General features: G+C 38.9%; 2 pseudogenes; both read right to left on the bottom strand.

The window, feature by feature from the left end:
* Positions 1–5,527: 5,527 nt before the first annotated feature.
* On the bottom strand, positions 5,528–12,662 carry LOC149099121 (uncharacterized; annotated as a pseudogene).
* On the bottom strand, positions 9,818–10,892 carry LOC149099122 (uncharacterized; annotated as a pseudogene).
* Positions 12,663–23,749: the final 11,087 nt, after the last annotated feature.

The raw sequence follows: 23,749 nt of genomic DNA, 5'->3' as shown, positions 1-23,749 counted from the left end.
TGATGTGGTTGAAGACAATTTTTGACGGAGAGAGATCCACGCCTGTGCGTTTCCCAATGTCTCGACCTTTTCAGTTTTTCTCGAAGACCGAATGTAAAATGATTCCCTGCCAAACATGTCACATTCCGTCCAATAACAGTGACATTTTACAGCTAGGTGTTTGTACGGAGCACTGTTTTTAGTGCCGCACTCTTTATCGCCCTGGCGCCGAAAGCGCGAGGCCTTTTTTGTAAAGGGGTCTTATATTAATTGCTTTGCGTAAAAAAATGGTTGACTTGACCGGTGGCTCCCAGGCAGATTCACTTCAGTGAAAGGGGTTTCCTTGTGGTCATGAAACAGAAACTGTAAGTGCATTAGTCTATAGACAAGGCATATAATATTGAAAATATAATTAAAAAGCTTTTTACAATAATAAAACTATAACAAAAATATAAGAAAAAAAATAGCTTCTATGGAAGGAACAGTCCCTAACTGAAGACCAAGTACAGAGATGGTCTATATCAAAGATAGAACTTAATAGTGAAAAATAAAAGTTTATGACAAAGGTCTTGAAAGTTGAACACTAGAGAATCAAGAAAAGGGAGCAACAGGGCAAATTATATGCCATAACTTAACAATCTCATGGAAATAGGAAGCCTGAAATTTTATCGTTTTTAAAAAAAACTAGTTTTTGCCGTAATACTGTGGTTTTGCATTAAGTGTGCACTCCTGTGTTTTACAAAGGTATTGCAGTCATTAATATTTAAATTTATGAGTCCTTAAAGGGCCTTGCAAAAAACACCAGGTCTTTAACTTCTCTATAATAAATTTGTGGTAGTAGCGTAACGGTCACACAACGATCATTGTAGGAGGTGTCACTAAGGCCTGCTCCAAACGTGGTGCTAATACTGTGCCAAGCTCAAATGACTGAATTTGGCCCAGCAGTGGCATGACAAAAAAAACAGCAGTGGTTTCAAACTTCGAATTTAATTCAGTCGCGCCGAGGATCGGAAAGAATTTGCTCTGCTGCAGACCATTTGAAAGGCTAGAAAGTAATGGCAGATGATACAGCAGATCATGCATTCAATTCGGCACCGCAAGAGCACGCCCTTTGATGCCAAGTCGCGTTACTGCCGTGCAGCACGGCAAGGCCTACGGTGGTGAACTGAGTTGTTTTAAATGTCGCGCTACTGTCGTGTTAAGTCGAACTTAATTTTTGAATTTGGTTTGGCACGGCGGTAGCACGTTTGGAATAGGCCTCTGGTTTTCAAAATCCATGTTGTTGCTCGCCTCTGTACGCTCTCGATTTTGTCTTTTTTGCATGGCACGAAAAGGAGACCACACCCGTGAGGCATAGGAAAATTTGAAACTTGACCAAGGACAGCTACAAGGAAAAAGTTGTAGGTCAACACTGGTAAAAGTTGTAATTTAATTAATGTGACTTTCGTTTTTTACTGACGTGTGATTAAATTTGGTCGCCTTGACAATACGTTGATTCCGAGTAGCGCATCAATTCTAAATTGGAGAGATCTTTGCTGTATGGTTGGATTCTGCGATTTCAGTGCTTTCTGATCTACATCGCGTACAAGTATAATTCTCCGTTCCTTGCTTTTCTTAATATGTATAACACCCTTAGGAATTCCTTCCCATTTAGAATGATCTCGAGACATGAATGAAATATTTGGATATAAGATTCACTTTTTCAGTTTTTAGTTCTTTTTTTTTTCTGCTTGTTTAACATCATTTGTTTGAGTTTATTTTTAACTTAATATAAGATTAGATATTTTCAAAGAGTATTGCTACACTTGAGATTTGTTTATGGCGTAATATTCGTGTGCATCATCATTAAGCTCTTGAGGTTCCAGCTTTCAGCAACATGGGATATGTGGAAAATACGGCATCCCGCTTGTTTTAGCCAAAATATGAATTTGTCCTCTCTTCTTCCTCAAAATTTCAACTTGGCAGCGAGGCCTAGCAGACACAAACAAAGGAAATTGAATGACCGATCCATTTCCATCTTGTTCGCTCTACCTGCCGTGAGATGGCTTCTCTCCTTGTTTTTGGGTGAAGTTCGCAGTTTGGGAAAAAAATTGTTGAAAATGTTTCCCAGACATCTGGTCTGGAAAACTTCCTCTTTGTGACCGTGATGGTCTTCGTCATCCTCCAACCAATTTCAATGTATAATAAAATGATCAAGGTGGTATGGTACCGTGAAATGGACCAAAAAGTTTGTTTAAATATGGTGAAGAAAGATCATTTGTGTGCTATTGCACTCAACAAGAGAAAATAAATTTTGAAAGTTTTACTCAAAATGGTTGCTATGTAAACCAGCCACAGCCTTTTGAGGTAGTGTTTTATGGTATTGACGCCAACACTTCCTGCTCTTTTACAGAACAAGATTTGACTGTCAAATAAGCACATTGTGCAAGTTTCTATTTTGTTCTGTGCAATGAACCTAAGTTTTGACAGTTAACTCTTATTTTCAGTACTTTTTACAGGTTTTATTTGGAAATAACCTTATTTTATATCACACCCAGTGGACAAATCATCTCATGTCAAGTGACAGATGTGGAAATGTTACGATTTTGTTGGTTTATCTATTGGTCTTTGATCAGCCCAAGTTTCAGAAATTCTACTTGAACACCTTACAAAGTAGAATTGTTGGCACGAAGTCAGGCGGTACAAAAGAAAACCGGTGAGAAAAATGCACCTTAAGTTTCTTACATGAAAAATTAAGCATTTAACAAGTCACAGATAGCAGGGGGAGGCAGATTGGATCTCGGGGGAGGGGGTGCAATGGTTGCTCTATTTTGTAAAAAGTTTCCGCAGTTGTGGAAAATATTCCTTTTCATAAGGGAAATGAATGAGCCTGTGATGGCAATTCGAGGCAACACTTTTCACAACTAATTATACCAATCGAGTTGCACATGTCTTTAAGGTTTTTTCTAAATAGTTCCATTCATGTTTTAAAAGTAATCTATATTTTTGGTCGCGTTCTTATAATAAACAGCCATTACTATGGCCGTTGCTACATGAAAAAACTTATACCACTCTGTACTTTCCTTAAATTTCACACTCACCTAGAGGAAAATTCGGCAAGATCATTTCAAAATGTTTTTGACAAGTTCTCAAGGGTCTTAAATCTTGTATTACCAAGAAATTGAATTTTTCAGGAACATCGCCATATCTTAGGGTACCATACCCCCTTAAGGCGTCGCTCTTGAGTAATCTTGAAGGATCTTATTGTGGTTTTCTGGTTGATGCTCCTCAAGCTATACAATCACCAAAGCAAGACCAAAACCTGGCATCCCTTAAAAGTGCGAGTTTGTATTTCTTGCTCTCAATCTCCGCCGGTAGACTCCTTTAATTAAAGGTAAGTAAAGTGTTCAGCCTCTTCGACCGCTTTACAGTTCTACGTGTTTGCTTCCCTGGTCCTGATATTTTTTCTTACGGTGTGTTTGCTCAGCAAATGACCAATTACAGATAAAGGAAATTAAAATATTATTTTACCTCCATGACTTTTGTAAAACTTATGATATTGCACTGTTATCGTTTTGTTTTAATTAGTCGGTACACGACCCCACAAGCTGAAAGCATATCGTGTTTAAATTTAAGCATTAGAGCACTTTCTCCGTGTTTACATAGCTCATGCAAACATGAGGGAGGTCGAGAGAATTCTATTGAGTTATGCAAAACCCAAGATGCAATAGAAGACCTGCATAACTTTCCAGGGTTCTCTCAACAGTCCTCGTGTTTAGATAAGGCTATGTAAACACAGAAAAAGTGCTTTATTGCTTTTGTTTTAATATTTATCAAAAGTACGTGCAAATGGAAAAGCTCACAATTGCATTTACATACTCTCATATAAACACACCTATTGACCAATTAGAGCGTGCGCAGTATCTCAATTATTAGTAAAACAAGTTTGACAACAGAAAGAGAGATTCTGAATCCTACCAAACCTTTGCTCAGGGAGGGCTTTTATTTCGGTTTAGGAAGAAAACTATTGGGGTTCTGCGGTTTTGGGTGATTTTTTGGGCGGGTTTTCGGTCTCTAATAGGCCTCTATGTTCCCATGCTCCTTTATCTTTATCACGCTATTTCTGGTTGCTAACCAAAATTTTCACTCGAAGGTTAAACTGGTAGCTACAATTATTCAATACAGCTGCTTTAACGGGTAAGTACTAATAACGCAAGGTGTAACTAAAGACTCTTGAGTGGTCTGAAACCCAAGTTTCATTGAATAAACGCATAGATTACGACTAAATTATTAGCTGTTCTATGAAACTGATGTAAACATGAAACAACACCCAAGTTGCCAAAAATTCTGAACTAAAAATGGATATATCTAGAGGATACATCAAAACTTTGTTTTCTTGAGTTCTTTGGTTCATGCATTTTATGAGCTTTGGTAAATTAACTAAAAGCATATTCATAATTATCCATAAACCTCAAAACGGAGCCACCATATCCCGAAATGGATGGAGCAAAATAAGCCAATTCCATTATCAGTAAATACTGGTCACGTAGAAAATCGGGCAACTTCATAAAAACTTTGAGAACGAAAACTCGTCAAAGGTAACTGGATTCCAGTAAAATGGGCGCTGCCTATACCTCAGTCGAGTAGCTACAGAAATATTGATTTTATTCCACCAATGTTTCATTTTTGTGAAAGTGATTTGATATTTGATATTTAACAATGATAGAAGTTACCAAAAGTTTTTAAATCGCTAATTGCTGTAAATTCATATTTTCAATGATCTCACATAATTTTTTTACGTAATGAAATGCAATTCATCCTGCGACACTTGGGTCTGCTTTTTGTTTCTTGGCAAAGCAGGGTTGTCGCTCAACGACTTATTGTTTTGAAAAAGGGTTATCTCTCTCCCAAAGAAGAAATTGATTTCTGCTTAAAAATTAGTTCTCGCGTGGTTCCAGGTGCTGTACTATTCAGAAAGTGGCTGTGTGTAGTGACAATGTGCCAGAATAAAGACTACTTTTGCTTGGAAAGGTGGCATTGCTGGATTTCCTATTGAATTCCAATAAATGCAAGTTTTTTCTGGCTGTGTTTCTTGACCTAACGCTAAAATAGTTGCTTGCTGGCAAGCCACTTTTTTCGTGGAAAACAAGATAGCCCCACCCCAACGTCAGCATGCTCAAGGATTCCTTTTGACATAGAGCAGCCAACTAAGGTTGGTAGGGCTACAGCTCAACCCTTTTTGCTCGGGTTTACTCTTTAAGGCCCCAGATGGCATGGATAATTTTTTAATTTCACAACTTGAAGACAAGACTCAAAACAAATATTTCTTTTGTGAAAGTTGTGAATTTTATTTCATTTATTTAAAAAATGGAAGCATTTTTGTATTCGATAATTAATACAATCATGCATAATGTGTACATGTGGACTGAACTAACCATTAGATACCATTTGTTCGCAAACAGATGTTTGGTGTACACGCTTTGTTGGTCTAAGTACAATATTTTTTCTGATTTAAGTACTCTATTCTTTACATTGAGGTACAAGAAAACCACTGATTTGTTTTCAGTCACTACAGAGGATAATAATTAACAAGAACTGCAATCAAATTATTGAAGACGTTGTCCAATCCTCTCTAATCCCTCCACATTTGCTCATTAAGAAAAGGTTGTAAGTCCCCTCCTCTGATACCTTTCTCCCGTTTAATGTGGTACTTCAACCTAGCCCAAGCCGATTCTATTTCTTGGGTGTGAATCCCAGTCACGGGATCCACAAAATTGTTCCGGTGAACAACAGTCCTGTGTAATACAGCATTAGAGGCATGACGTGGCAGGTGATGGTAGGCAGCCCAATCATTGGAATGCACTTCTGAGCTTGGAAGGGAGGACTTGCTGCAAAATCTGGGTCAGAGTTGCTTGGTCTCTCCGTGGCACCACCTGATAGTACCCTCTACATGGGCGGTGTTCAGTTGAAATGACACCAAACACCCACAGTCCGCCCCTCGCTCTCCTTCCTCTTTGATACTGTATAAAAACAAACATATTTACTAAGTTTATTTTCAGCAACTATAAAACTGGTTTCGTTTTGCACAAATGTAGGCCACAGATTAGACAGAATATATTGTATTGCACCTTCATAAGGATATATTCTGTTCTGCTGCAAGTTTCCATTCTGTTGGTATCTTTATATTTGTGTGTGTGTGTGTAAGTGTGTTACCGACCGATAACTGTATGAATGATCTATGTAAATTAATGTCTGCCCATTCTTTTTAGCCCTTATGGTTATTTTGGGCAGGCAGTACTCTATAGTAATTTAATGTTTATTGTAATTATTTTATAAATTATGAGTACAAATAAATGGTTTTTGTTGTTGTTGCACCTCCCTCCGACCAGATTTAGTATATTACCAATTCGAAATCAAGTACTGAAGGAAAAGTATTGAAGTAAATTGGTTTTGTTGGGTCTTTCTAGTTTAAAGAAATATTCTTTATAGAGCACGAATATTTCATTTACTGTAGTGTTAACTACTCCGGATGGCAAAAGTTTTATTGCTTGAACACACACACTAATAATGAATGAAATGCCGAGCTAAACCTACAAGTTTTTATACTTATGTAAATCTTAGAAAGTTCCAGAAGCGTCTCTGCATATATTTGGGCTTGCGGGACAATGCATACTAATTATCAAACACTCTGCATTACGACTACGCCTGAAAGTTGACAGAACGAATAGAACTACATAAGCTGATTATGTAACATCTCCCCTCTAATCGAAAATAGCTTAAGGCCTTAAATGAAATGCTGAAACTAATTAAATTGTCTCTATAAGTCATTTAGGTCTTGTAATCACACGTCTTGGTCGTTCACTGCTAGTGCTGTCGTCACGCTTTACACTCTTGGCAGGTATCGGAACAGTCTCTTGAGCTGGACGAATGAAGCGACGATTTCTCACTAACTGGGCTCCATTAGTAGTTTCGACACTGTACGATCTCGGTTGAGACGCTACTGGCGTTTTGGTAACGGTTGCTGGGGTCCATTGGTTACACTGGGGGTGAACTTGTACGTACACTCTCTGATTCTGTGGCAGTGAAGGTAGATCCCTTGCAGTCTTGTTGTAGTGCTTGCACATTTTGTCCTTGTCTTTCACCATTTGCTCTTGGACAACCTGACAATGGGGATTCTGGATAGGGGATCTGGTTGGAAGTAATGCTCTGTACCTTCATCCATTCAATAGCTCTGCAGGTGATGGTATGCTGGTAGTAAGGGGTGTGGCTCTGTAGATCAACATAGCTAAGTTTGGATCATGTCCTGTGGCTGCCCACTTTCTCATGCACTGCTTGACTGTCTGCACCATACGTTCCATGAAACCATTACTCTGCGGGTAACGAGGGCTGGATGTGATGTGGTCAAATTGGTACTGGTTTGCAAAGGCTGCAAATTCCTTTGATGAGAACGGGGGGCCATTGTCTGTCATAACGATTTGAGGTACTCCATATTCGCTAAACACCTGCTTCAGAATCTCAGTGGTAGCGCTTGCAGTAGTGCTGGATACTTTTCTAACCACAGGAAACCTACTGTAATAGTCCGCTATCAGGAGATAAGTGGTAGACTGAAACTCAAAGAAATCAATTCCTAACTTCTCCCAAGGTACTTGAGGAACTTCATGGGGCAACAATGTTTCACGTTGTTGGCTCCTCGAGAACGTCTGGCACACTTCACAGCTCTGGGCTGTCTGTAGTAAATCTGAGGTTATTCCTGGCCAGAATACTGCTTCTTGGGCTCTCAGCTGCATCTTCTCAAAACCAAAATGACCTTCATGAATGGTTTGGAGGACTCCGCTACGCAGTTTCTCAGGAACTATGAGTCTATGGCCTTTGAACAACAGACCATTCTCTGCGCTGATCTCTTCTCTGTACGTCCAGTACAAGAAGTGGGTGGCAATCTTTCTTTAATTCAGGCCAACCATTTATTACCACTTGCATCAGTAAGCCGGAAATAGTGTCTTCTGCAGTTGCACGTCTGAAAACTCCAATTCTTGTGGAATCGGTGGGGATTTCGTCTGTGAGCATGTGAACTGGGATGAATTCTTCCTCGTCTTCTCCTTTAGGTGATGGCTGAGGAGACACTCTGGATAGTGCGTCAGCTCCGACATTATCCTTTCCTTTCAGGTATTCAATGCTCACATCATACTGGGATAGTCTCAGCAATAGCCTCTGAAGGCATGGTGAGTTAGACACTATGGATTTCTTCCACACGCTGACCAATGGCTTGTGATCTGTTTGCAACGTTGCTGTGTATCCATACACATAATGATGAAATCTTTCAAGGGCAAAGATGACACTGAGCAGCACTCGTTCAATGGTCGAGTAACGTTGTTCTGTCTCGGTGAGGGTTCTTGATGCGTAGATCACAGGCTTACCATCTTGGAGTAGGACTGCTCCTAAGCCTTTCTTGGATGCATCTGACTGAATAGTGCTAGCTTTGGACTGATCAAAGTATGCCAACACTGGTGCACTCGTAATCTCCTTCTTAATAGCCTCAAATGCTGCTTGCTGTGAGCTCTCCCAGGTAAAGAGGGTGTCCTTCTTACAGAGTGCTCTAAGCGGTGCTGTTACATCTGCCAGTGCTGGACTGAACCGGTTTAGGTAGTTCACCAGTCCTAGGAAGCTTTGCAGATCTTGAAGGTTCTCTGGTGGTTTCATTCCTGTGATGGCTTGCACCTTTTTAGGGTCCATCTTGTACCTGGCTGGGGTAAGATTTCCTCCAAAGAATGCACAATCTTGAGACTTGAACACAAATTTGTTTGCATTGAAGGTGAGATTGTTAGCTCTTGCTGTTTCTAGCAGGGTGATGACTGCAGCATCATGGGTAGTTTCTTCGTTACCATGGCAAAGGATATCATCAACGATTCCAGCGCTATTGGGGACACTTCTCAGCACTCTGTCGATTCTTTCCCGAAAAACATCTCCTGCTACCTTTAGCCCAAAGGGTAGGCGCAGCCATGGGTACTTCCCACAGGGTGTATTGAAGGTTGTCAGGAAACTGCTCTCTTTGTCAAGAGGGACGTGCCAATACCCCGACTTCGCATCAGGCAAGCTGAAGTACTTGGAATGTGCTAGCTCCGGTAGGATGTCATCAACTGTTCTGCTGTACCACTGATTCCTCTTTATCGCTTGGTTGAGATCTTTTGGGTCAAGACATAGCCGTAAGGAACCATCTGGTTTCTTAACTGGGACAATCGAGTTAATCCACTCAGTGTGCTCCTTTACTTCTTTAATGACTCCAAGCTGTGTTAATCTCTTCAATTCTGCTTTGTAGGGCGGTTTCAGGCTAACTACAACTTGGCACAGTGGGTGTTGAACGGGTTTGTAGCCTTCTTTTAATTGGATGCAATAAGGTCCACCTGGCAAAGTTCCTATGCCTTGAAACACATCAGCGTATTCCTGCAGTAAATAATCCTTAGTTGTAGGCAACGAGTGTGTCTTTCTATTAATAGTGATCTCTTGAGAATGCTTTTGGATCACTGGTACCACTGGATCAGTGCATTTCTGAACTCTTGGAATTGCTGGACCATTAGTGGTTTTCGCCGGCTCTTCGAAGAGTGTCTTGATAGACCTATCTGTCTTAGCCTGGATAGCAGGTTTCTGGATCTCAGTGAAACTGACGTATTCCATGACTAACGCTTGTTTCCTGCCTAGGATCATATGGCCTTTGCTGTCTGTGACTTCGCACAAAACTCTGAATGTCTTGTTACCATGGTAAAGGCACACAATGCAGGATCCACAGTTTTCCACTGGACTGTCATTATAGCCTTTGAGATTCACGGTTGGTTTGTCCAACTTCAAGTCTTCTCCGAAGAGTGCTTTAGCCTTGTAATGGCAGAATGTTGCAACTTGCTCCGGTATCAACCTCACAATCAATCTGGAAGATTTGTGATGAAGATTCCTGGCTGATCCATAACAGGCAGATGTGAGATTCTGATTTTGGATGATTGAGACTTTCCACTGTTACTGTCTTGAGGTGATGAATAGGCACGTCGAAGTAAACTGGATCGTATTCATGCAGTACGCAGTCCACACACTCGGGAGCTGTTGCAGACTGGACTTGTAACTCATTGACACATGCATCTTCACTCTTTGATCTGCACACGGAACCGTAATGCCCTTCCTTCCCACACTTGAAGCACTTTGCCTTCTTTGCGGGACACTCACTTTTGGGATGGGATGGTTTCGCTCCACAGTTGAAACAACTTTCTTTTTTGGACTTTACTTGTTTCTGATCCTTGGAACCGGGTCTTTGGGGCTGCTGTCTGTTCCACTTGGCTCCTGTCTGCCTGTTTCCTTCGAGTTTATGAACTTCCATTTGTAGTGGATTGCCTTTGAATTCCGGTCGCATGTAACCAACCTGGTGTGCTGTGGCATCCTGATTCTGAGCGATTTCTATTGCCTCTTCCAGCATCAATGCTGAGCCTTTTTCAATCCACTTGTAATAGGCCTCTTTGGAGCGTAGCCCAATTACTATTGCATCCCGAAGTAGTCGATCGCGGGCTTCTGGAGGATATTCACACTGGTTGCACAGAATAGTGGCTTTGTCAATGTACTCTGCAAGGCTAAGATCACCTTGCTCTAGGCGGCAGAAGTTTCATGCGGCTGCGAGTGCGTTGGATTTCGGCTTTGTCCACTCCACAAACTTTTTTAACAACATGCTTGGATCTCCCTTCTGTTCTGTGGTGAGATTCAGTGACTTTATGTGTGTTCTTCCAGTTTTTCCTGCCCAAATGAGAACATAATTTGCTTTCATGGCTTTGCTCTTCGAAGCTAACGGACCATTCAAAAGGAGTTCACATTCCTCAACCCAATCTAAGCACTTTTGGTAACATTCGGGGCCCGGCGTGAAGTTTCTTTTCGGCGCTGGTAAATGCTCCAATTCAGCCATCGTGGATTGAGAGAATTTATCTTTCCAAAAAGCTGGCGGTGATTGCTGTCAACACTAGTCTTGGCTGGGGTTTTAAAATCCTGACACCATGTTAACTACTCCGGATGGCAAAAGTTTTATTTCTTGAACACACACACTAATAATGAATGAAATGCCGAGCTAAACCTACAAGTTTTTATACTTATGTAAATCTTAGAAAGTTCCAGAAGCGTCTCTGCATATATTTGGGCTTGCGGGACAATGCATACTAATTATCAAACACTCTGCATTACGACTACACCTGAAAGGTGACAGAATGAATAGAACTACATAAGCTGCTTATGTAACATGTAGCAAATGGAATATGTCTCCTTCACTCAGAGTCATCCCTTGCCCCCGCCTTTTTTAACATATAATTGAAAATGGGTCAACCTCGTTCCCAGGGTCCCCTGACTTGGGGGTGGGCCCCACCCTCAAGCCAGGGAAAAGACTCTGGGAACGAGGTTGTAAATGGGTTACCTTGGACTTGTGCTTGAATTGGCTTTCATCGCACTTTACCACATAAACTCGACCTCCAAAAGGAACGACCGATCAATCTTGCAAGTCGCGACCGCAATAATGTCTCAAAACTGCAAATACGTTGCCAACTGTGTTCTTTGTTAAACTCAGCATTGCAGCAGCAGTGGTACGCAATTCACACACTCCAAAGATACATCAAAACAACGAGTTTTCCTAAAGGAAGTCTTGGAAACTCACTGAAAAAAACTTCCACTATGCAATGATTATTTGTGGCGACATGTAGAACACCTCCTTTAATATAATAGAAACAAGAATGGTCAATGATATCAAAAATATATTGATGACATAATGAAAGCCAGCAGAAACCCCTGTGTGCTTCGCGCTCGTTTCCCTTCCCTTTTCTTTTGCGTGTATTTAAAAATAGAAAGAATTGCCGCTTTTCATGCGACGTCATCATTTTCCAAAATAAGAAATTACCAATCCTTCTGAAGTTTTCGTTTCATCAAATGTAAGACCCTTTAATAACTTGCTGTTTTGCAGCGTTTAAGCTCGACAGGGTTCCTCATTTTGAAATAAGGCACGTTTGAATTTCCAAGTTTATGCGTTGTGTGACATTAAAATGACGGCCCGATAAGGCTCTCAAATAGTCAAAGAGATGAGTTGTTGCTCAAGTTTTTGCTAAATAAACAGTTGTTGCTATAGAAAAAGTATTAATTTCAATTTGTCGGAGCTCTAGGGTAATAACTTTTCGTTTCAATGGCAAAACTCAATGACAGATGTTTCTGTTACTTTACAGCCGCCATGTTTGTGTCCCCCCGAGGGGCACAAACATGGCGACTCCATACAAAGCTCTGTAAATTTGTGTGAAGCACTTCTCCAAATAGCGGGACAATGAAAAACTGCACAGATCTAAATCTTGGCGAGGTTGTTTATATATCAATCATCTCTCATATCCCAGCTTCTTGACTTAATTTATTGAATGGTTCTGATATTTATTTTTGATGGCATGACACTGCAAACCAGCCATAGAGAGACTGAGAAGTGTTATGTAGCCGCGGGGATCTCACTAAGGGCTACTGAAATTAACACAACTTTATTTCATGTGCACTCACCACAAATATCCATTGACATGTTCTTGATTTCTCTCAGTTAAATCCATCACTTGATTGCAAGGTAGACAACTTAATGGATTTGCCAGGAGATGTTCACCTTACAGCCACCTAATAAGTTCCAAACGGGGGCCATTTGCAAGGTTTGTCGCCTCCAAAAGGTTCATTTCTACGTTTGGCCAAGGATCTTCTCAAGATTGCTCGGTGAAATTAGGAAATGCACACAACTCAACTCGGTTATAATTGACAACAATCAGAATTCGACCAGGTTGATCAAACTTTGTGTGTAGTTGTGAAATATATGTTTAGGCATCACTCAATTTAGACCAGTCATTAAATTTGACCCTACCCCGTCAATGCAGCCAAATATTCATGACATGTTAACATGTTGGCGAGCATATTAAGGTTACTTCCCACCTTCAAGGACACAAAAAAATGTTTTTCCTTTTATTTGACAAAATTTAAGTCAGTCATTTTATCTAAAGTTTACAAAAGGAAAATATTTAAAGTCTCAAAAAACGGCCGAGTTATTTAGCAAAAACGTATTTTGAACTAAAGTTAACAAACCAGGAAGGTGCCATAATCGCCTAAATGGACAAAACCGCCCCCGGAAATGTTTGCGGCAAACGCTCATCTTGAAGCTCGAATGTCAAGTTTCTGCCTGGTGTTATTGTCGTGGTATTGTTTCAGTACATTCACTGCATCTTTGCTCTCTAGTATAAAACTTTAGGAGCTTGTATACACCAGGAGAAATCATGCCGCCCTGTGATGTTACAAGGCGATCTCGCACTCTACAAAGAAAGTTTGTTCTTTTACGATTTTGCGATAGCTTGCAAGTGCCGCGTGCCAACATCCTGCGTACTCTTGAAAGTAGTGGCCACATAAAAGATATTTTGTTTTCCAATGACGCCACCACAGCCCACATTCAGGACTCTCCTTCACAATTTCCCGAATCATCTAACTAGGGAGAACATCTCAAGGTAAGAGCATTACAAACATATTGAAACGTAATTTTATTGTATTTCAAGCTCGTCATGTTCGTATTTATACTATTTGTAGATTGATATTTTACACGACAATATCTGGCTCAATGCTTCTGATCTCGGCAGGATCTGGAGATTCCATGTGTGGAGCGATTCTCAAACTTGACTTGAGGAATCGCACCAAGATGTTTATGCGATTAAATGAAGGTGTGTATTTAGTCTTGCTTCTACAGAAACTAATCTGAACCAATTGAAAGATGGATAAAAGAATAACATACATCTAGACAATTCAGTGATTTGTTTTTATATGAGGTCCTGGACTCAATTTTAACCTTTGGTATGAAGTGATATAAGTAAAAAATCGGAATTTACAGAAATTGGTCCCACTTGTGGTTTGGGAAGTCAAGGGCTCGCGAAAACGGGACTCAAGTATGTATGTGATATTCTTTACGTCGTGATCATAGTTAACTGAAACATGATGTATAGTTACATGATGTATCATTTTGATTTCAGCTGCAACATCAACAAGGGTGGATGGTGGAGTCAATGCAGCTAGTACACAGCCAGCAGGAAATGTTACAGTTACCAATAATCCCCTGGGTATGTCAGCATTGAAGTTGAAATAAATAACAATTGCTGTATAATAGGTTATTATAACTGATTGAAAAGGGCATGATTCGGCATTAATTATTGCTTGCATAGATATTCTTCTCTACCAGCTCTTATCATCCGTAGGTAAACTAGTTAAATTTAGCCTGTGGTCGAAACAGACTTGGCGAACCAACTTGTTGTCAAATTTCCACTAGGACACCTTTGGCTAGATGAAGTCGGAAAAGTCCGGAAATGCAGTGAAAACAGTTCGTCGTGAGTTTAGCGAGCTAAAAATGCGAGCTATAAATTTCACCTGTTTATAGAATACTTTAATATAATATATGATATTGAAGTGATAATATGTTTTCATTATTTTAGCGATTCATTTTCTCTTGTCTCTATTTCATTTGCGGTAATAATTATCATAACCAAACAAGTTATTCTTTTCTGTTTTGTATTAGCTCCTAGTAGAGTTAATGGAGAAAGTAGTTTGTGGTTAAGATAAAACATGCTGCTTGTTAAGTTAAACACTTCAAATATGTGCAGTTCTGTCCAATGGATAAAGTTGCATCAGCAGCCATGGCCTGAGTTGGGCACTAAGTGAACAAATTCATACCAAGAAAACGTAATGTAATTGCCAACTGCTCTAGTCAGTTTTTGGTCTAGTTAATATTTATGACTATAACATTAATACAAATTACTAATTAATTTAGATGCATAATTTCAAAATGAAATGTATTTCACATGTTAATTTTCCAAATTGTTGATGGTGATGTAAATAAACAAGTAGAACACCAAAATATTTCAACTAATTTTAAAAGTGTAATTTGTTTGATGATTTCTAGTCCACAAAGCGCAGTCTCAGCACCCTTAATCTCACCAAATGGAATGCAATCTTTGAGGCCTTTCAAATTGTTTTTCCAACATTATGAGTGATCTCTACTGCAGCAAAATTGTTTCATCAAGCGATACAAGAAAGAAGAAATCATAAAGCTTCACATCCATAATAGCGGTTGACATGAAACTTTGAATTTCATTTGTGCAAGTAGTTGCAAAATATTCACATTTTGTGAGATCTTTCATGAAACAAAACAAAAGATGTAAACATACTCTTGAGAGTGCGCAATACGGACTGGAAATCATCTTTAAAATGCTGTTCGTGCAACTCAAATTAAAATTGTTTTCTTGTTATTTCTGTCAAAGCCTCTCGGCAAATGGCTGAAACGTTTGTGGCAACATTATATGGTAAGAATTGTAGTCTTTAGTCTCAAACAATGTGAGCAAGATCCACTTCAAGTGTGACACTATCCTCAAATGGTACACAATCTGAGACAATGCAAAAACACCTTAAAGAAATAGTCAAAAAAATTGTTTCATAAGTTTTGATTAAATAATATTTTTTAAATTCAGTTGTGATAGTGAGCTGAAAACTGTTGTTGATTTTGTAGATTGTGTTGGCAGTTCTGGAGCAGGTAGCAAGGAAGGACATTCATTGGCTGCCAAGGCAATAGAAGGTTTGATATAATCATATAAATCTAAATGTATGGTATTTCACTGTTTATATAAATTGTAGAGCTAAAATAATTTTTGAGGCACCATTGAGTCGAATTTTAGCAATATTATATTATAGTTTTTGCAACTTGCCTTAAATTTTCAGTTGCAGTTACAGAAAACATGTAGGCAGTCGTGAAATCACCCAATGCAGGGCTTCTGAATGTGATTAAAGCAACTGTAAAATGTTTTTCAGTTGGAACTATAGAGGAGGAGCTGGACCACCTGATTGGTGCAGAAGCAAGTAAGTTATGTTCTTCTAAAACTGTGACTTGACAGTAAATTTTAACAATCAAATTGTGACAAAAGTGTTTTTTATTGAGACATTTGGAAAAGGTTAGAAAACATTGTCATCATTGTCATCATTTCACCTTCTGTCCATCTCTCTCAGGGCTGTGTAGGTGCAAAGTAAATAATATTTTAATATATTATATCTCATTTTCTGTAGACCCAAGAAGTGGACCTGCATATGATTTACAGGTCCTCTGAAGACTCATGTCTGTTCACAATGTCCCACAAGTGGTGCCATTTATGTGCTTTGATGCACGGGAAGTACGTATGGGAAACTGAAGTTTGCTGGTGTTGTTTTGAGGGAGGGAACAGGGTGGGGATGGGGGTGGTTTGAGAGAAAATGGCTTTTCACTGCCTAAGGAATGAATTCCTTGCACGATTTCAGTAATTTGAATGGTTTTGTTGTTGTTTAAATAACAAAACAACGACAGAATCAGGAAAAGCTGTTATGCTAATAGGACACAGGTGACATCTTTGTACAGTAAGCACAGAACTAAAACAAGTATGTGTAGATGGTCAATCAAAAATGGTGTCAGGTATTATGAAAAGTCAAGAATAAAGTAAACACTTACATGTAAACATTTTCAACACAGTAAGAAACATGGAGATTGATCTAGAATTAAGCTCCTCACTAGCTATTACTTTCACTTCCTCGGAAATTGAGGACTGTAGTGTGTGTGTGTGATGTGTTATAGTTTGTCATTGCTCATTCTTTATTTTATTGAGAACTATGTTTAAGGATTACCGTAGTAAGTCAGGAACAAAAAAAAATGCAGTTATTACAGATTGAAATTATTCAGTGCAGAAATTAAAAGATATGCAAATCAAGCTTCGAGCCTGGAAGTCAACAGTTATTGTATGCTTCTAGAACAAACTGCCTTTGTCAGTAAATTACAGTCACTGTGATTACAGATGCATGTTGTTCACTAGGCTCTGTTGTTTTTTAACCCAGGTGAGGAAGCAGTGTCATGCAGATAGCACTCCTTTGGTGCTTTTTCGATACAGGCCAACAAAAAATGCCATGACTACATTAAGGTCAGTAAAGATTTACACATGGTCATGATACCCAATTGTTGTACTTCCACTGCAATATAATTGATAACATTTAACAGTTACAAAAAAATTAACATGATTGTTTATCTAAGAACTTCAAAACCATGTTCTTATAATTTAGTAGTTATGAATATTATGCCAAGCATTAACGATCAACCACCTAGTACTTAATTTACTTAGTAATGTTGTGGAGCATTCCGACTAAGTGGGAATGAGTAAGCAATCCAAATAAAGGCTGGTTATTTAAAAAATAATGTTTATTTTCAGTAACACATTAGAAAAATAATTATTGCATTGAAGGAGATAATTAATTAATGTTTTCTTTGTACTTTCAGATCATTACTGACTACAGGCCTACTTGAGTTGTTGATGAAGTGTAACCTCCATGCTGCACTCCAAGGGAGTGACTTTGATGACAAGGGTAAGCATAGGTAGCAAACCTTAATGACTCCCTTTACTTTGTCAAGACAGAAGTGAAACCCTCACGCTAATTAATTAGTAAATTAGATAGGATAATATTAATTAGGTAACAGCTATTGATAAAATTGTTTTAAAATTATGTGAGACTGCGCAGATTTTTATTTAGGGGCAGTGCCTGTCTTTGATACATTTTAAATGTAATTGGACACTGTATCAAAAAAGTGGCTTCAAATACACCACACAGGGGTGTTCATATCTAGGGCTGTAAACCGTAGCACATGTTGTAGGTGAGCATGCTTGATCGGTCCTTGTTGCTTTGGGAGAACTGGGCTGTAGCTGGTACAATTCAACCATAAAGTAGCACGTTTGTTCCAGGTGTGAAGATCACGGCTACAGGTGAATCTCAATTTTAATGACAGCCCTGACTACAGGCAGTCATATAAAATAATCCTAAAACAGCATGCTCCTGACCAGTGTTATGAATATTATGTCTTATGTCTATACAGTTTGTGAAAACAAAAAATCAACATCAACATCCACCAACATGGATGACATGGAGATAAGGATACTGTATCCCACATTATCTCTAAACAAAATGGTTGTGGGAAGTATCGTGGCAGGTTCGTTACAAAAAAGTTTGATATATTTAATTTCTTCAGTCTTGTTTTTCTAGCTTTTTTTCCAGATCACACTAAGAAGCGGTTAATTAGCATAACTTGTTGATATGTTAAGAGTGTAAGTCAAAAAGCAACAGAATCCAGGACTGAAGTACGTTTATGCTACGTAGAAACAAAAGGTTTTCAATAATATTAATAAAAATAGCATAAATATGCATCTGTTTGAGTCTTCAAACACATTTGCAATTCTTAACACATCCATACAAAGAAAAGTGTTGTTCTTTAAACTCTGGCAACTCTTGCATCAACATATTAATAATCGGCTGTTGCTCCTATGCTAAAAACCATTTCCAGTAAGATTATCTGGATATTTGGTAATACTCTTAATACTCCAAAATCCAATTTAAAATAGTGTGGAAATTCAAATTTCCATATTAACTGTGGAATTTTCATTTTCCATTGTTGGGATTCAAAATAATTTTCATGATGGACTTCCAAAATCCAAGTTAAAATAGTGTGGAAATTCAAATTTTAATATTAGCTGTGGAGATATGATTTTCCATTGTTAGAGTTTGGAACAATTTCCATTGATGGAATTTAAAAATCCAAATTGAAACAGTTTGGAAATGATAACTGTGGAGATAACTGTGGAGTTTTCAACTGCCATTGCTGGATATCAAACAGTTTTCCATACATGGAAATTGACATTTTTCACTTGGTTTCTCTCATATCCATGGTATAGATGGAGATTCAAAAGCCCCATTGTGGATTTTAAGAAACATCTGTAGGGGTCGGCCTCAGAAAACCACAAAATAACCATGTTTGGATTTTCATTTACTATGGAAATTGCAATAACCATACAAATACCACGCCAAAATATTTGCGGAATTTTTTTTTCCCAGTGTTCAGGGGGACTGGTAGTCATGGCCAAGCTCCTTTCCAACCTGCATATTCTAGAATTGGCAACATAAAAGCCATTCTCAAAGTTCTAGTAAGAATGAGGGTTGGTAACGTTTTTTTATCCATTTATTTTTTTATTTTATATTTTTGAAAAAAACAAGTGACAAGTTCCAAGTTGCATTGCATGTTGCGACTTCTGTCCTCATCACTTTCGCGTTTTTGGAGCAGTTTCCACAGAAACATTGAAGTGACTTTTCTTCTCCATTGCACATCAAATTAATTGCAGTTTCAATAGACTATTGCTATTTTAATGATGGACTATTGCTGATCTATCTATGCTTTTTCATAACAACTTAACTCAGATCAAGCATAATTTATCTTTCAGAAAACCTCTGATATTCCTGTGTTGTTGAACTCAAATGAGATGAGGGCTTTAAAGAGAATGGTGTTTGGAGTCTGCAAAGAGTTAATGGGACTTCAAAAGATCTCCCTTCCCATTCTGGAGTATGCTGTACAATTGTCTCCAGTGATGGAACTGACAGCTAGGGAGCTTTCTTTTCCTGTGATTAAATTGATGTTGAAAATTGATGGAAGACCGTTCTGGGGTAAGGAGTCAATAGTAACAGATTATTCATCTGTGCAGACATGTTACTGAGAAATAAAATAAACCAAGCAAAATGTTGGTATTTGGATTGAAAGGAAGGCAGTTAAAAGTGATTTCCAGTCCACACTACATATTCTCGGGAGTTTGTTTGCATTTTTTGTTTCATGTTGCATGTAAGAATCACAAAATGTAAACATTTCCAACTACTTACATCAAGTAAATTCAGAGTTTCAAAACAACAGCCATTATAGATGTGAAGCGGTAGAAGCTTCATCCTTGGTTCTTTCTTATATCACTTCATGAAACAACTTTGCAGCTGTAAACATCAATGAGGCCATGGGAAAAAGAATTTCAAAGGCCTCAAAGATGAGGTATGTGATTCGTAATGAATAACATTGATTCGCATTCCATCGAATGAGCTGTTATAAATGTTTATAAACATAACGGTGCTGAGACTGCACAGTACGAACTGAAAATCATCTATAATATGTTTGCATACTGATTATGTCCTTGCATGTTGTCCAATGGTATAATTGCTCATATACCATGCTGGTTTAGCCATTAAAAACTCTTAAATTGAAATCCAATGATCCAGTTTTCAATATGTGTTAATCAGCTTTTCCTGAGTTAAATATAAGTGGTACTTCTATTTTTGTATCTCTTTGAAAGGTGAAATAATATTGGTACATTTCTATGCAGAAAGAATGCTGTTCATGCACTATTGTTTCTAGGTGGGATTAAAATCGGTGAAAGGTACCTTAATGAATTATAAATTCATGAACTATAAACTCAGCTGTTACACTACATTTATTTCAAGTGGTAATATGAGAGATGTTGTGGTTCTGTGAAGCTTTGTACTTTTTACTGTTATGTTTCTTTTCGATCTCCAAGTAGAACCCACGAGCAACAGACCCTCTTTCAGTTTTGTTTCCATGGTTGTGGCTGGAAGTCAAAAGATTCTCTTGGGACAAGAGTGAAATCCTTTGGCTAAATATTTAATACCCTCTCCTCCAGAAATCTAGACAAGCTTATGTTTTTACGTCTGTTCACCCAGAGATATTCTCAAAAGAACTAGGCTTTGATATTTATTGATATTTAATGAATTGAAAAATTTAGGACCCAGAAATCTTATACCAGAAAGTCTTATATTTCTTCGTGTGAGAATTAAGAAAGTATTGAATTATGAAAGAACTTGATTATTGTTTTGTTGTGCGCTAGGCAGCTGTGTAATTCCAGCTGTCTGGCTGACAGTTCGCTGATTGGTTGAGCATTTTACCTGGCGAATGCTGGGCTCAAATGTTCCAATCTCTTTGAAGTCTGTTCTATATACCTTAGTTGTAAGACAGTGGTTATTGTACCTTTCTTTTCCCCCTGTCCAATGAAGGCAAACACGCCTGGCTATTGTTTTGCTGCATGTAAGGCAACTGTGACATTTCAGCTGTCTGGCTAACAGTGTGCCGACTGCATGCACTCTTTCCCCGGCAAATGCAGGGCTCAAACGTTCGCACATCTTTTAAGTTTGTTCTATGTACTTTAGTTTTAAGACAATGGTTATGGTACCTTTCTTTTTTCCCCTGTCCAATCAAGGCAAACACCCCCAGCTATTGTTTTGTTGCACGCAAGGCAACTGTGACATTTCAGCTGTCTGGCTAACAGTTTACTGATTGGGTGAGCATTTTTGCCAGCGAATTCTCAGCTCAAATGTTTGCACTTCTTTTAAGTAACTTTTGCTGTAACAAGTGTGCATTTTACATTATTTTTAAGATAGACTTGACTATCTGTGAATGAAAGATCCTGTCACCACCACAAAATGCAAGGGTCCACTGATTATTATTGACTCATTAACTAAAATGAAGCAATTACACAAAGCTTGACCTAACTGAAATCTGGTTATGTGAAGATTTCTCTACAGTGCAGGGTTACTGACTGCCTTGCATATTTCAGGGACAAGGTTTTGAAAGCTTGCTGGCTGCAGAGGTCTCGTTTTGAGGTGGCCAGGGGCAGGAGGCATAGAGGTCATGAGGCTGCAGACATATTGCTGATCACCTTCTACACACATATCCCACCATCTCGTGGTTTGAAGATGTGAACCTTAGAAATATTGCACGCTGAAAACCTGCAGGTTCCATTTTGTGCAAGTGACTATCCTGAACAAAACATCGCTCTTCTGCAGCAGTCTGGAGCAGTCACAATCCACATACAGCTATACAAGACGAGGAGGTTCACTGGGCATGATCAGCTCAAGTTGGAGGTTACTAGTGTGAACAGCAATGTTTAAGTTGATGCTATGATTCACAGGCACAATGAAAACAACCACAACTCTATTCTGCCTAGGTTACAAGCACAAGCCAGGGCAAATTTCACATACAATGACATGAAGCATTGTGTGAGAATCGTAGCTTGGTGCTTAAGTTCTTTTTGTGGGAGCTTTCAACATAACTTTGGTTCTGCTTGAGCCTGACACTGTCTATTTTTCTTCAGAGTGATTCTCAAGGAAGCTAATGACTAATGTTACCTCTCCCCTCTTGCAGATGGACAGAGAACTGCGAGGGCTACTCAAGCAATACGTCGAGGACTTTAGGCCAGACCTCTGCAGCCCTGACAGCAAAAATTACTTCCTCTTTTTGGTGGGTTCAAGTGCAATAAATTTTCTAGTCTAGTGCACTGCTAACAAGGGCCAGCTGACCACAGCCCTGTCAAAATTAAGGTTTGGCTAGTGCATTTAATGAAAATTATTTTCAAGTGTATCCCAGGTGCACATTGAATTGCAAATATTGCCCTCGACAAACAAACTGCTTGAATGGAACTTGTGTTTTTGAGACAAGAAGTAAAAAGAAGTCATTGTTATTAATCACTATTATTGTGCTTATTGTTGTCGTCATTGTCCAATATCTACCTCTCTTATTTTAGAATATCAAGGGGGAGCCTTTCTTCAGCAATGCATTTTCCAGGCATATCGGAGGCTTGTTTTTGAAATTAATGGGCTGCGCAGTTAGTGTGAACGGTCTAAGGTCTGCCTTCGTGTCTTGGACGTATTCCTAAAGGTAGGTTGGCTTGTTTACTGGAAATTGACAATCTGACTAGCACAACCAAATGACACCCTTATCCTAACAAATAAAGCAATATGAAATAAAATTTGGATACATGTATTTGACACAAACCTCCCTGCTAGGCTACAGTCAGTTGCGAATTCTGCACTTGAAAACCTTGGGCAATTGCTTCGTGCTAATATGTTCTCTCTCGATATTACAGAAAGCCAGCTAGCTCAAAGTTTTGAACTTTTCAAGTTTTTTTCACATTTTATTTATTTAAAGCAGACACTTAAGTTATTAGTAGGCTGGCTTGCAAATGGCGAAGAACTAATTGCAGCAACCCAGACTGTACACAGAATAATTTCAATAAATAAACATTGGATACAATTTCAACATGTAAACATTACGGTCTGGGTAAAATGTGAAGAGGATTACAACAGACCAAAGTCCAGTTGGAAATTTAATCTTCCATCATGTTTCCATAAGTCTCATGTCTTTTTGTTGCATTTTCAGCAATCGTGACGATGCCATGAAGGACAGCTTGGGAGTTGCCCTGAGACACTCACAAGAACAGGCACAAAGTACCTATGACGGTAGGACTGCCAATCAAAAAAAGGCACCTGCTGTTCAATTTCCATGTAAAAAGGCAGAGGTGGAAATGGAACAAGAGGATGATGACGGTGAACAAAGCTCCAGGTCTGACAACCAATCAGGTGGGAGATTTTGTCAGGCTAGTAATAGAAGACTTGACTTTAAATGATCCTTGTGTGTTAGTGGGTTGCATGCAGGAACTGTTGCCAGGCAGCCAAGTCTCCCTCCTGTGGTATAAGCACAAGGGTGGTCGACTTAATTTGCCGGAGGTGGAGGGAGGTTGGTGGATTGAAGATTTGAGTGCCCTTGTTCCCACAGCCGTCAAGCCTGCTGGAGGCAAAGTTGATTGCTACAGGCTTGCTAGCAGCCTACGCACCATCCATAAAGCAGTTTTTGACTCCCTTTCATCATGAGTGTGAACATTTTAGTTATAGAACATTTCCGCTTTAAAGTTTCTTTCAGAACAACAAAATATTTTTACAAAAATTTCATGAAGTGGAAATTATGTTTCTCTATGAAGCCTTTTTCATCAGGCTAGTAATGGCAGACTCAACTTTAAATGATCCTGTGTCTAGGAGCTGTTGCCATGCAACAATTTTTTTCATGAAGTGAGATTTGTTT

This window comes from Orbicella faveolata, unplaced genomic scaffold, assembly GCF_042242905.1.
Source record: "Orbicella faveolata isolate gen_17 unplaced genomic scaffold, um_ofav_v1 contig_46, whole genome shotgun sequence".
Taxonomy (NCBI): Eukaryota; Metazoa; Cnidaria; class Anthozoa; order Scleractinia; family Merulinidae; genus Orbicella; species Orbicella faveolata.
This window is presented reverse-complemented; position numbering and strand designations above follow the sequence as displayed.